The sequence below is a fragment of the Lonchura striata genome, chromosome 4 (assembly GCF_046129695.1).
Source record: "Lonchura striata isolate bLonStr1 chromosome 4, bLonStr1.mat, whole genome shotgun sequence".
In the NCBI taxonomy this organism is placed as follows: domain Eukaryota; kingdom Metazoa; phylum Chordata; class Aves; order Passeriformes; family Estrildidae; genus Lonchura; species Lonchura striata.
In genome coordinates, this window is record NC_134606.1 from 39,258,581 (window position 1) to 39,271,901 (window position 13,321).

Below are 13,321 nucleotides of genomic sequence, written 5' to 3' on the forward strand. Positions count from 1 at the left end.
TTCCTGATGCTATTACAAATGCATTAATTAAAATGAAGGGATATCTGGCCGTGACAATCTTTCTTACAGTGTTCAGCGATGCAAAATGAAGTAGGTTTACCAAGTACAGTTTAATTCTTTCATCCTTGAACTGTTTTGCTGTAAATTCTAGTTACTACTAAATATTATGTTAAATATTATAAAGCAGTGACTACAGTATGGTACTTAGGATACAGTAGACATACAGTTCTAAGGAGGAGGCTCCGTTATGATGACAAGAGCATGTATTGGCTTTTGAGAAATTCTGACATTCACATGTCATGAATTAGACCAATTGACACAAGATTTAGACTGATTTCTGAATATTCTTTAAAAACTCATTTACAATGTTATAACTGCATTAATAAGAATGGAATTTTAAATTGTATTATCTTAGTTGTAATAAAATACAAATTTCCTGAGTTCAAAGGAATCAGCTAAAGGTTAAAGCAATTAACAGCTGCATTTAGAAGCAAGAAAAAAAATGTAATGAGCAAGGGAAACTATATCAGTGAGGGGACAGTGGGCAGGCAGTCTCAGGATCTGCCAAAGTCTGAATGCATCTGTAGTAGGACTTAAGTGGAGAGACACATGTGGAGTTTATTGAGTATATATTACATGTTATCAATAAGACCAAGCAGTACAGTAGAAATAGAAAATTGCAGTTATGCTTCCAGTTGTTTAGTGTATTTTTTAAACTAATATCTCTTAAGTTGGTGATTTTTGCATGTGCTATTATCTTAATGAATAAAGGATATAGCTCCCTGGTTCACTTAATGTATATTTATTGCAAATTTCCTCATTAGTTATATATTCCTAGGAATTCCAATCACTTTCTACATATGCAGAGGTCAGACCTTCTCAACTAGTGGTGGTATGAAGGAAACTATTGTTTAAATAGAAATAAAATGGGTAAGAATTATGAAGTACTGAAACTAATACATGACCTGTGTTATTTTTAAATCAACCTTTAGGAGACTAATTCAGCTGCCAATTGAGCTCATTGTTGTCACAGGTGACTGACTGAGCTTCAGCTAATCTGAGGATGCACTCATTGGTTTAAAGACAGACCTTAATATTTGCTGTATCCTGAGTTCATAAATAGAATGCCATTTGCTTTTAATTTAGGCAGGCTTATGCTTTGACATTAAATTCTCGTCAATTCAATGCCGTTGTTTATGTCCACAGTTCACAGACTGTGAACATGAGTGGCTGAGGTAATATTTCTACAAAATCAAATTACTCAAGAAAGCTTTAGATAAAACCAAGTTTTAAAACCTGTGTTCCATATTTTCTAGCATTTGTATGAAATTTTCTTTATGTTTCTTATATTTGGTAAATTTGGGTTTACTTATGCTATTGATGCAGATGCATTTTGCACTGATATCTTAATTTTTCTGCTGACAAACTAAGAAAAGGTGTGATAGAATTACCTATTTATATAACTCACTCTTTCATGCATGGTTTACAATAATTTCTAATCTATATTGCACGAGAAACTACTAAAAACACTTATTATATGCTTCTTTGATTATGTTGCAGGTTACCTATTTCTGCACTTCCTATTTTTTCTAAATGCTTCTACTATTATATTTCTTTTAATCTCTCCATTCTAATTACACTCAAGCGCTTCCTAATGGATTTCTGCTGCTAATCAGAACATCAGAAGACTACTTAGTCCTTTTGACAGAGCCTCCTTTTATCCATCCCTTTAACCTTTTAAAATGAGAGCTCTGGCTGCTTCATTTGTTTAGATTTTGCAGAGGCTCTCTTACAGTGCTTCACCTTTTGCAAGTCCGTGGTAGCATGGGAGATGTGTAACATACCCTGCATGTTTCCAGTTTCAAAATATCAACTGTAAAAGTATCTGCCCTTAAAACTTCCTGGAGAAAAGAACCAGAAATGGGCCTACAGAGTAGCAGTATAACATGCTATCACTGTATAGCATGGCAGCTTTAGCAAAGAAAAGAAAGTCTTTTGTACTAGATCCTTTAGATGTTCTGTTTTGCAGACACCTTTCTGGACCAAATTATTCCAGTCAGGATGCGTGCAAGTGTGCCAATACACAAAGATTTTCAACGGATTCTCTGGAACCCACAGTTTCCTTGGAGTCCATGGTGTGCCCACTGGCTTAAGGCTCAGATAAAATGATCAAAAGTTCAGTGTGGGGGCAGATATGTCTGGGTAACATGCCTGAAGCTTAGAGAAAAAACATTTCTGTCTCTGCCTAGACTTTTGTTTAGCCTGTCCATTTGAAGAATTCCTCCTTATAACCTTATAACCATTCAAATATACCCATTTGTGAAGTTGCAACCAAAATGCACGATTTTATGCTTGTGAGATTTTATTGCAGCTTTTTTTCCTTGATAGTGAATTTAATCTCTGGTAAATTCATCAGACCCATCCTCGATATATCAGGATATTTTCATTATATATACACTAAGAATGGAAAAATAAGGATGAAATTCTCTGACAATACAAAGATGGTTACTGAGTTAGCTTAAAAAAAAAAAAGATACTTCTGTGTGAAACAGAAAAACGTGAAAAGATTGAAAACTCAATGCTTTCATTAAAATTTGAGTGACAGCATATAATTTTTTAATCTATCTGTCTCATTTGAGTGGTCTTTTTCCTTCTTGTCCTTTTCAATCTTCAGGCCCGGTAGCTGCAGCAGTTGAGGTTATTACATGAACATATTTTATAATATTTTAGATGAGCTGACTCCAGAAATTCAATCTTGTCTGGGATTTCATCAGGTCTCAGGAGGTTTTCCTAAGCTCCTCTAGCAGGCATATTGTGTTGTCAGGTAACTATGAGGCTACAAATAATTTCTGATTTTGTTGCTCATACTGATTTTTAATTCCTTTTTATTTCAAACTTGGAATAGGCTTTCTCATTGCCATTGTTAAGACATGTCACAGTGTTATGCAAAGTTTAAATGTACATGTATGTACATATATGCATGTACATTTATACATTTACATGTACATGTATGCAACTCTCTTGATATTTTCAGTTTAAAAGCATGCAATCCCCATAAATTCTGTAGCAGCATAGCATGTTTCACCTCTCCTACCATGTTTTTAGGTTTTTTTTTTTCAGTAGACAGTCTGCATACTTCTGGGTTTCAGACTGAGTCTCCAGGAGTGATCTGGGCATAGTCTAGATATACATTTTCAGGCTTAATACTATATACCTAGTATATTATTATATTATATATTATTATATACCTAGTATATTAAACTACAACATTTTAAATTTGGTTTGACTTATTTGGCTGATTGCCTAGCTTTTCCTTGTAAACCTTCTACAATCCTAATAATTCCAGTTATCTCCTTAGTCCCTTTAATGTTTTCTATTTTTCTTCCTATTATTTCATTAGTGCCTATTTAAAGGAATTAGCCTTTAAGAAAAAGAGGAAAATAAGGATGAGCTTGGATTGTTTTCAGCTTATGGTGTGTTTAATTGGTAGAGTTTGGGTAATTTCATCCTCTGCAAACTGTAAAAAATCTCTAAAATCACTTAGACTGAGAAGTACCTCAACCCATATTCAATAGTGTGTTTATTCCTTAATATTCACATTCCTTTAAAAAATCATACCATACTAAATAGTAATATTTGTTTTGATAGAGAAACCTCAGTCATGAAAATGGGGGACTAGTAACTCCTTATTAGTAACATTTAGAAAAGAAAAAAATAATATTATTGTTGATTATATTGTAAGAAACACTGGGAGCACAGACTTAACAATTAGTGTGATCTAAATAATTGCTGAATATTATTAATGTAAAAGCCATCATCGTGTACTATAGTGACTGCTGTGTAGTGAAATTCTTTTGTGTGAAACTGAAATTGTCTCAAGGCAAACACCTTCAGTGACCTCTCTGTAATTTAATGGCACAGAATCATGGTGATGAAATCCTGTAAAACTATGCTTCCATGTTCAGAGCTGTTCCTGAATAGCTCTGAAGTGGTATAACTGCACCCATCCACCAAAGGCAATTTTCCCACTGGCTATGACCTGACACAGCAAATATAATGACATCTTTTGCAAGCTGGGTACCGTACTCTTTGGATATTAAGAATTACTTCAGGGAAAAAAAAAAAAACGTCAGTGGACTTAAAATTGCTGTGTAGCTTCTGGTATTTAAAACAGGATAAAAAGAAATTATATTTGAGCATAAACACTTTCACAGTATTACAAGACAGGTGTACTGAATGATATGCCTAATAGGCTATTGCTCTGATCTTTGGTGTTGTTATTAATCATTAGTTCCCTTTCCTGTGAAATTATGAACCTCAAACCAAACAAAAAGTTTCTGTAATAAAAAGTAGGAAAAGGTATTTCTTTACGAAATAAAGGAATTTATTTATAGAAATAAGTTTAACTCATTTCCATAGAAAGTCTTTATATTAAATAACATTACATTCTAGAAGATCAGACTCTGATGCTTGTCACACAAATCAGGCTTCTGAGTCCTCTTGCTCGCTGCTGCAGAGATTTGGAAGCTATTTAGGAGAGACTCTGGAAAAACCATGTTTCCTGCCCCAGAGTCCCTGTTGTAGTGCTCATGATGATTTCCTGTCTCCAGCATATATTTCCTGCCATGGTTAGTAAAAGGCTACTTATTTGGTGGTTTGTTGTTTATTTCTTCTGGCTAAATGGCCTTCCAGGCTGCAAGCTCAGAAGCATTCACATGAGTATTGAATTCCACAGTATAACAACTGCAATCTACATGGCCAGGCCAGGAACCCAGAAGCTCTTGGTTTGTCACTGGTGGGAGAAAGGCAAAACATTGCAACAGAAAGTCTGTTCCACAAAACTCTCCAGCTAGACTTTCAGCTTTTATAAGCTGGCGCTTCCATGTGTGGAATAAGATTTAACATTACTTTTCCTTAGGGACAGCATTCATTCAAGCCAGTATTTCAAGTTACAGCTCTTGAGGATTCAGGTCTTTATTGTTTGTCATGTAATATGACATGCATGGGAAACATAATTCTGCTGCTTGGGCTAAAGCAAAATGAAAAGCCACATTATTTTTAAAATTAAGTATTGCTGCATACAACTGTACAGAAATAAGTAAATAATTTCTGCATTTTCTTGTAATTCAAAATGTCTTGAGTTTTAAACACACTTAAGGCAGCTACCAGTGCCAGTATTTCCAGAGAGAGTATAATTATGGTTTCAAGATGCTACTTTTTCTACCATGCCTTTTGCTTTTGAATGAGAAGAGAGGGAAAAATAATTAAAACTGGGGATAAGAAACAACTTAAACAACATTAACTGAAGTGACCATAACTGAAATACTATCATAGGCACTTATATGTCTAGAGTACAGAACCATTTTTGCATGTCATCATCACTGGTAGAGCACAGGAAACTGAAAAGTCCTTGACTTAAAGATTTAAGCACTACTTAACAACTAAAGCACCAGTGTCCTCGATATTTTTCTCATATGAAATATAAAACACAGGCCGTACCAGCTACTAGGAAGAAAATGAACTCTATCCTAGATTAATCCAGGATGGTATTCCATTTCCAATTCCATACCATTAACATCATGCCCATATCGCACACTTCCCAATACATCCCAGTTAACCACCATCATATTTTTGGTCATTTGATCTATCTATCTGTCTGTCTATCTGTCTAATCTCTACATATATATAAATATATACGGATATCATGTCTTTAGTCTATGGACCGTCCCTATAAAAGTCCATTGATTTCATTTAGTCCATGACTTTGGGTTCCATCTTCCATAACAGTATTTCAGGGCAGAAAAGCTGGTGTGTGGTGTTGGATTGTTGCATGCTAAAGCCAGTTCTAGTTCCAGCCCTGGTGTGCTTGTGCAGGTGCACCAAAATTAATGCTTCTTCTGGGTCACTGTGACGTGAACTGAAATTGAACTATGTCTTTGGAGCTGTGCAAAAATGTTACTGATAATTGCTGCATTGTATCATGGTGTGATACAAGTGGAAGTTACAAGCAATTATGTAGTGCTGAATCTGGAGCCACCTTTGGCAAAACTCTTATTCATTCCCATACAAAAAGTCCTACTCCCAACCATATTTAAAACCCATTCATGCATAGGTGTTTCCCAGTGTTTGGATCACAGAGAAGTTGGTTTGTATGGCTGACAGAATTCTGTCCAGTAACAACATATATGGAAACAGAGGGCTATGGGGAACTGAAAGGGTCAAGTTCATCCCATTCAGAAATCTTAATGCCCCACACAGTGATGGATAATCTGTAATCTATTTTAAATATCACCATGTGTCTTCATGAGGTTGAAAGTAACCCATAGGAAAGGGTCCATAGGCACCATCCTTTATTGTCTGTAAATCTCCTTACATTAGGCAACTATGGGAGACTTGACTTTATCTGGAGTTGCTGGCAGTTTACCCGAGGTTTCAAGGGTCTGCTGCTGTCAAATACAAATAATCCACAGAAAGGCCCTTTAGGAAATTTTCCAGGAGATTTGCAAATAATCTAGTAACTCCCTGCAAATGATATTTCAGTCTTGCAATTCATGCCTAGAAACTTGTAGCTGAAATTTGTTATTTGTTTACAACACACTTATTTGTAACCACATTGTCTATTTGATTCTTGATGCATCAAGAAAACAGAAGACCACATATCTTCAAACTATATTTGCTTTCTATACTTCACGTATAGTGAAAAATATAACCTTGACTCCCATAAATCTAGCTGGACTGTTATGCGTCACAATTATCTAAGTTCAAGCTGTAGCACAAGTCTGGCTTGAAACTTTGTCAGCTTTGAGGTTCATCACAAGCTTGTGAACAACACACCCATCTTGGAGTATCCACCATTCAATGGCTGAGTTGTATAGTCACTTAGCTGTACTCTTGTCCCCAAGAAATCCTGAAATACTTCATCATGCTGGACATCATAATTTTATTGTCTTTACTGGTAAATGAACAGAGGTAGAAGTCTTCAATTAATTATTTACACCACCAGTTTACAGCATGTTCAGAATAAAATTCAGAGCTCCTGAGAAAGAGAAGCATTTATTGTGAAATCTGCCTTGTGTGTCTGAATGTCTCCCAAACACAAATTTGTTGTGAAACATATTAATTGTATAACTCTTGGTGATTTTTCATGAAAACAACCAGATCTGGTAGTTTGACTCAGTGTTCCATGTCTACTTAGGTATATGAAGTGCACAATCTAGTCAAGTCACACTAATTATTAAATATTGGTTTTAAATAATGAATTGTGTGGGCAAGTGTAGACATACATAGATGAATTTCACGTTTTTTTTTTTTTTCCCCTGATTAGTAAGGCCAGTTACCTTGGCTGACCCTTCCCTCCTTTTACTGACCCTTCCCTCCTTTTACTATTACTATTACATTAGGAACTATTACTCCTAATGAGCTTCTGGAAGTAATTTAATTTCTATAGGCAGAGGAGCAAACCACATCAATTCGTCAGACTGTACATTTGGTATCACAAAAATGAGAAGAAAAGGAAGTTAATCTGATTTTTTTTCTTTTTTTTTTTTTTCTTTTTTTTTTTTTTATTTCCCGGAGGTAATTGGAAGACATTCAAAATTACATGTGCCATACTGCAGAGTCAATTAGTTTATAGTGAAACAATGCCAGAGCAGGAAGATACAGTTTTATTGCATGACATCATGTGGAATCCAGGAGCTAAATTAACTTGCTATTCTTGTCTCTAATGTTTTTTTTTTTTTTTTTTTTTTTTAATTACAACACAGTAGAATTTGAGTGACTTAAAGAGGAGTGTTTCTTTGCTTTCTGCTGCTTCAGTGTTAAATTCTATGGCATGCATTTCACTTCTCTGTGCCTGAGAACATCATGGAATAGATCCTTCTAGAAGCTCTGCTTACGCCCATGGAAGACAGGGACGTGATTTGAGGCATCCAGCATGGCTTCATCAAAGGATTAATTCTCTTTGTCAGGCTTTCAACTTGATTCTGCTTTCACCTTCAGCTACTCCTAACTTAGCACTTGCTAAATAGGAATAATCAATACAGAGGACTCATGCTGAAGTGCGTGGACCTTACTGTTTGTTGTACATGACATGTACATGCAGAATGTCTTGTGGACTTTGTGGCTTCGTGTGGCTCCTGGCTTTTGAAGAGTCACACAGGCCACAGGAAGTGTTCAGAGAGGCTTTTCTCTGCATTTAGCTCCCATCGTCATAGTGATCATTAGATTTTGCATTTATATTACTGAAAAAGGTATTTATGCATACATTTTTCAAGAAGATGGTCAGGAGAAGCATTTTCTTATGTCATGAGAACCATGTTTCTTAGAAAAAAGGGAGGTGACATCTCTGCAGGCAGAGCTGTTAGAAGGAGATAGACAAAAGCTTTTTTTAATAACAGAGGAATGCCCTTTCAAAATCCAGGCTAACTAACTTGAAAGGGAAGTTTTGACCATTTGGCAGGGGAAGTTGGTCATATTTTGTTGCATCTGTTAAATAAAATCATGTTGAACTTATCAGCATAATTTCAGGAGTTTCTGCTGATAATAATGAGTATAAAAGTATTGCAGGTGTTTTACTCTAGATAGAAAAAAAGCATAACTTTATCAACTTAGAAAATAATTTCTCTGATGTTTAACACAATGTTATGCAAGTCCAATAATTGCCTAATAATTTCTTGGTTTTAAATATTTTGTCTTTCAAAAAACTATAGTACAAAAATAAGGATATTTGAGAAGGTGTTGGTGTTATCATCTTTGATAGATCACAATATTTTCATTTTCAGAGTTTACAAAAAAAGTCTATTCATAAATGTGACAATTTCTATCAAGAAAAGCTGTTTTGGTTTAGAAAAGTCTGATGTATTGAAAAGCAGTTTTCTACTTTGTCGGCATTTGCTGCTTTCACTATGAAATTTTTCTTTCCATTCATCTGACACTTCAAATAATAACCCATTTATCCACAGTTATTACCATCCACTATTGCAAAAGAAAAATTTAAGAAGAGTTACCTAAGGATAGGGCAAAAGTAGGCACTTTAAAAGAAAAGCTTTAATGCATGCTATGAGCCATATTTTACAGTTGCAATTTTTGTGAACTAATAACAAACATTGAACAATTAGAATATGACAACTATTCTTTTCAGAGGTGGTAGAGAGGAAGTCTGCAAGTCCATAATAAAGTGAATTTTTAAAATGAGTACTAGCCTAACTAGGAACATGAGAGGGGGTTAACGTTGCCATACCTAATGGTCACAGAGGTGTGAAAAGGAGAGAGCAAGCTGGCTGGTTGGGCCAAGGCTGGTGTTGCAGCATACTGGTGAGTGCAAGGAGGCCGAAGAGTTTTGTGGTTTCCTTGTATCACCAAGGAATACCTATCACAATAAATTTTAAATGAAAAGGCATTTCCATGCCCACTATGACTTGCCTCATCTTGGTTCTTGATGCTCTGTTGCACAATTCAGTTAGACAGGTGCATTGCTAACCAGGTAGATGCATTTCACTGAGGGGAATGGGAAGACAAGCTGAAGCTCTCTCTAATGTTACTTGATACTTCTCACTGGGGTACTGAAATTGGAAGAATCAGTTTGAAATGCCTGTCCACTAAAAAGTGAAGGTCTTGGTATAAAGAAAAACATCATCTACTGCAAGAGGCTCACTCTGAAAAACTGTTTGTTTTTCTTCTGTGATGAAGCAATTTTTTTTCTGTTTCTGTTTTTTTTCTGTAATGAAGCAATTTTGTAGAAACATTGAGCTGTCTTGTCTCATACACACTTGATTGCTCTTGTGTGAACTTTCAAAACTATGTTTTAGCAGAATCTTTGATAAGGATTTTTTTTCCTATCCACTTCCATGTAGCTTTAAGTTATTTAAGATTTTTAGTGGTTAGTAACAGATCTAAAACTTCTTCAAAAATATCCAATATTCATGTTATCCCTATTTAAAAGTCTGGGTTACAGTCCCTAATACTTCCTAAATTAGAATTACTGGACATTAAACTTTAAATGTTTTATATTAGAAGGGCAATACCTCAATGTAATTCAGAAATAGATTGATAATAGAAATGAGAATTTTTTACAAATTCCTTTAGCCAGTTCTTGCATTGGCATCCAGTTATACTGCTTTCTACAAGAAAAAGATGCCCTTAATGATATATTTTTGTGCCTTATTTTTATTCTAGAACAAGAATTACTTCAGTGCATTAAATTTTAAATCCTTGGCCAGACCTTGTTAGACAGGTACCATGAGCAGCATAGCTGTTTATGACAATTGTTATCTTCAGTTAATTGGTTCAGGGGAATTGAACTGGTAAATGCACACAGAAATAATTCATTATCACCACTACAGTTTTTGTTTTGATCATTTGTCATTAGCTTTCATAAACATTGTTTCAGAAACTATTAGACTTGGTGAGGGATTTTTGTAACATATGTTGTCTTAAAACTTCAGCTGTTTCAGGTGTAGTTTTGTAGTCATTTATAAATGGATCAGACCAGAGACTGGGTGGCTTAGAACCTCCAAGTGGCAGTCAAAGAATATTTTATTCATGCTTTTTTTTTAACTAATTTACAACTGAGCCTGTGATCTCATTATTAAGTACTTTTATCACTTAGCAAGTGTAAAAAGGCTTTGTGTAAAAGTGCTTTTGTGTTGTCATTAAGTGATGCAGTTCACAAAGATTTTGACCTTTGCAATACTTTTGACAATAAATTTACAGATTAATTTTGCATTGTATTAATAGTGTCTCTTTACAGTCTGCAGTTTCTGTTTATGTAAGAGCCCATTTCTGTAGTTGTCATTCAAAGGGATAACTAGGGATTTCTACTAACTTTTCATCAACACTCTTTTTATGCAGTTCACCAATTTACCTTTTTAATTAGTAATGTATTTATTAACTAGACATCATCTTCTCTTCTGCTCTGTATAAATACAGATGATCAGCATGATCCATGTGACTGTAGATGAAAGTATACCATTCATTAAAGGACTACAAGGCACAATATTTGCCACACCTTAATTGATTAAAAATAATCATCTCATATAATCCTGTCTAGACTAGCACACCTCATTAGTTTACTGAATGAGATAGTTATGAGTTTACTGAATTAGAGAAGGAACTAAATCACTTTTTTCCTTTTTTTTTTTCCCTATTTGCTACCTAGGTGAGCTGGTGGTTCCACTGATTTACCCAAAATCATTTTACTAGATGAAATAAACTGGATTGGAACTAGGTTTCTTGGCTGTACTTAGAAATGGTACATTAGGTATCTGAGGAGTCATATCTTGTGTCTTCTCCTGTTATCCTCTATCACCTTCCATGCCTTGCTCTTGTGGTCTAGTGTGGGGACATGACAAGAAGCACCTGGAAGTGCTCCCAGGTATTTCTGCTTGGATGTAGTAGAGCAACGGAGAGAGAGAGGGACAAAACTTCTCCAGAGCCTCAAAAAAGTGGAAAAAAGGAAGTTAAGATGTGCACCCTGCTTTACCTGCTTGTGAAGCATGTGAGTCAGGAGTGTAAAAGCAGCTCCAAAAAAGCAAGTGGCAGTCAGCAGAGCCCTCCTCTTTCTTCTCAGCTCCTGAATGGAGGTCAGTAAGAAACATCTTTGTTCTCTGAGGTTTTTCTATGGTTTCTTTTGCCCCTGATTACAGAGCTGTCTGCAGAGCATTTACTTCTGAAAACTTGCACTAACTTAGGTGTATTAATTTAGGATCCTCAGGGCTCCTATGATAATTTTGAAATTATTCAGTATTTTCATTTATCTGTCTGTTACTTTTTTGATACAGCAAGGCTGGTCAATGGCTGAGAGCAAGTTCTTAAGTTTGCTCAGTGATATAAGTTCTCAGACTGATCTTTTTAGCTTTGCACAATACATGTCCCAGTTTCCATTTTAGTGTACAAATGCTCAGAGGTGGTTTGCTTCATACAGCATTTCACTGCAGTTGTTCATTTCCAGATAAGCAATGAGCCCTCTACCCACTGGTGTCATTTGAGCTTAAAATTAATAAAACATAATGTCAAAGACTTAAATATATTTGTTTATTTAATGAAAATACTAGGGTAGGAAAAAAAAAAAGAAGAAAAAGGCAGTGAAAAATGAAGCAAAAAGTCATCTTGAAGTCATTTCATACAAAAGTGTTTTCCTAGATGTCAGTTTGAATCTTCCAGTTGACACTTATGTCTTGTTGCTACACTGGATTCTACCTTATAGCTGAAGCTAGAAATAGCAGGGTTAATGTGCTTTGTTGCTGTAAAAAAAAAACAGAGGAGATGAGATCTTGTATTAGATCATATGAAATGGGAATCTAGGCTACATATTTATATAAAAGCATATATAAAAAGTCCTTTTTAATAAGGAGGCCTTACTGTATTTCAGCTCTTTGACCTCTACAAGAGATATCAGTGCTAGCTGAACTGGCAGTGTTTGTCTCTGAAATCATGGAAGGCTCTTTCACATAATAACTCACTGCTCATGTTTTCCTTCTTGCTGAGGAAAACAACTGTGTGCTAGCTAAAAAATAGAATTTCCCTTTTCAAGCAGAAAAATTTACATTGTGAAACACTTGTTTTTATAACTGCTTGAAAATTACCTATCATAAAAGTTATCCAGTGCATAATAGTTTCAGTGTATACAGTTTTTCTGACTCCCTACACTGACTACACACCACACCTTAACCAGCCACGTGCCAACATTAAGAGCAAAGTACATATATTAAACTCTTTGTTTTCTGAGCATTTATTTCACTAGCAGTTGCTACACAGCCAACCTCTGCCATCTCCATGCAAACTCTTCAGATAAGGCAACACAATTTATGCTAGTACCCAGAAAAACAGGCCCATAAACCTCTCTTGGTTGCTTTCAATCTGGATAAAGCTTGGCTTTCAGCTGAGATGACTTTGATGCAAATGATCAGTGAGTTCATTTTAGGCTGCCTTGGCCATCATTGCTCCCCAGAAAAAACACTTGGGAAACTGCTGTGTGGAGTTTTCTGCTCCCCAAGACAGGGGGGTGAGATCACAGCTCTAATGCTTCGTTCCCACAGCAATGGAAGAGTGTTTGTTGCCTCTGTATATTCTGAAGCTCAAAAGTCTCAAAGCTTCTAAGCTTTCTTTTGAGCATGTGTGCACTCTTATTGTGTTAATATTACTTAAACCACCTTTGCCTCTGAACTTACATGCTGCCTAGACAGTAAGCTGGACCCAAGCATGTCTGGTAGTTCCTTGACTTAGTCTGATTTGAACTTAAAGTTGTTGGAACTTAAAATTCTTCTGAGGCTTCAAAAGTCATGGAACAGAGAGACACAGCATCTTTAAAATTAATACAGTAAAT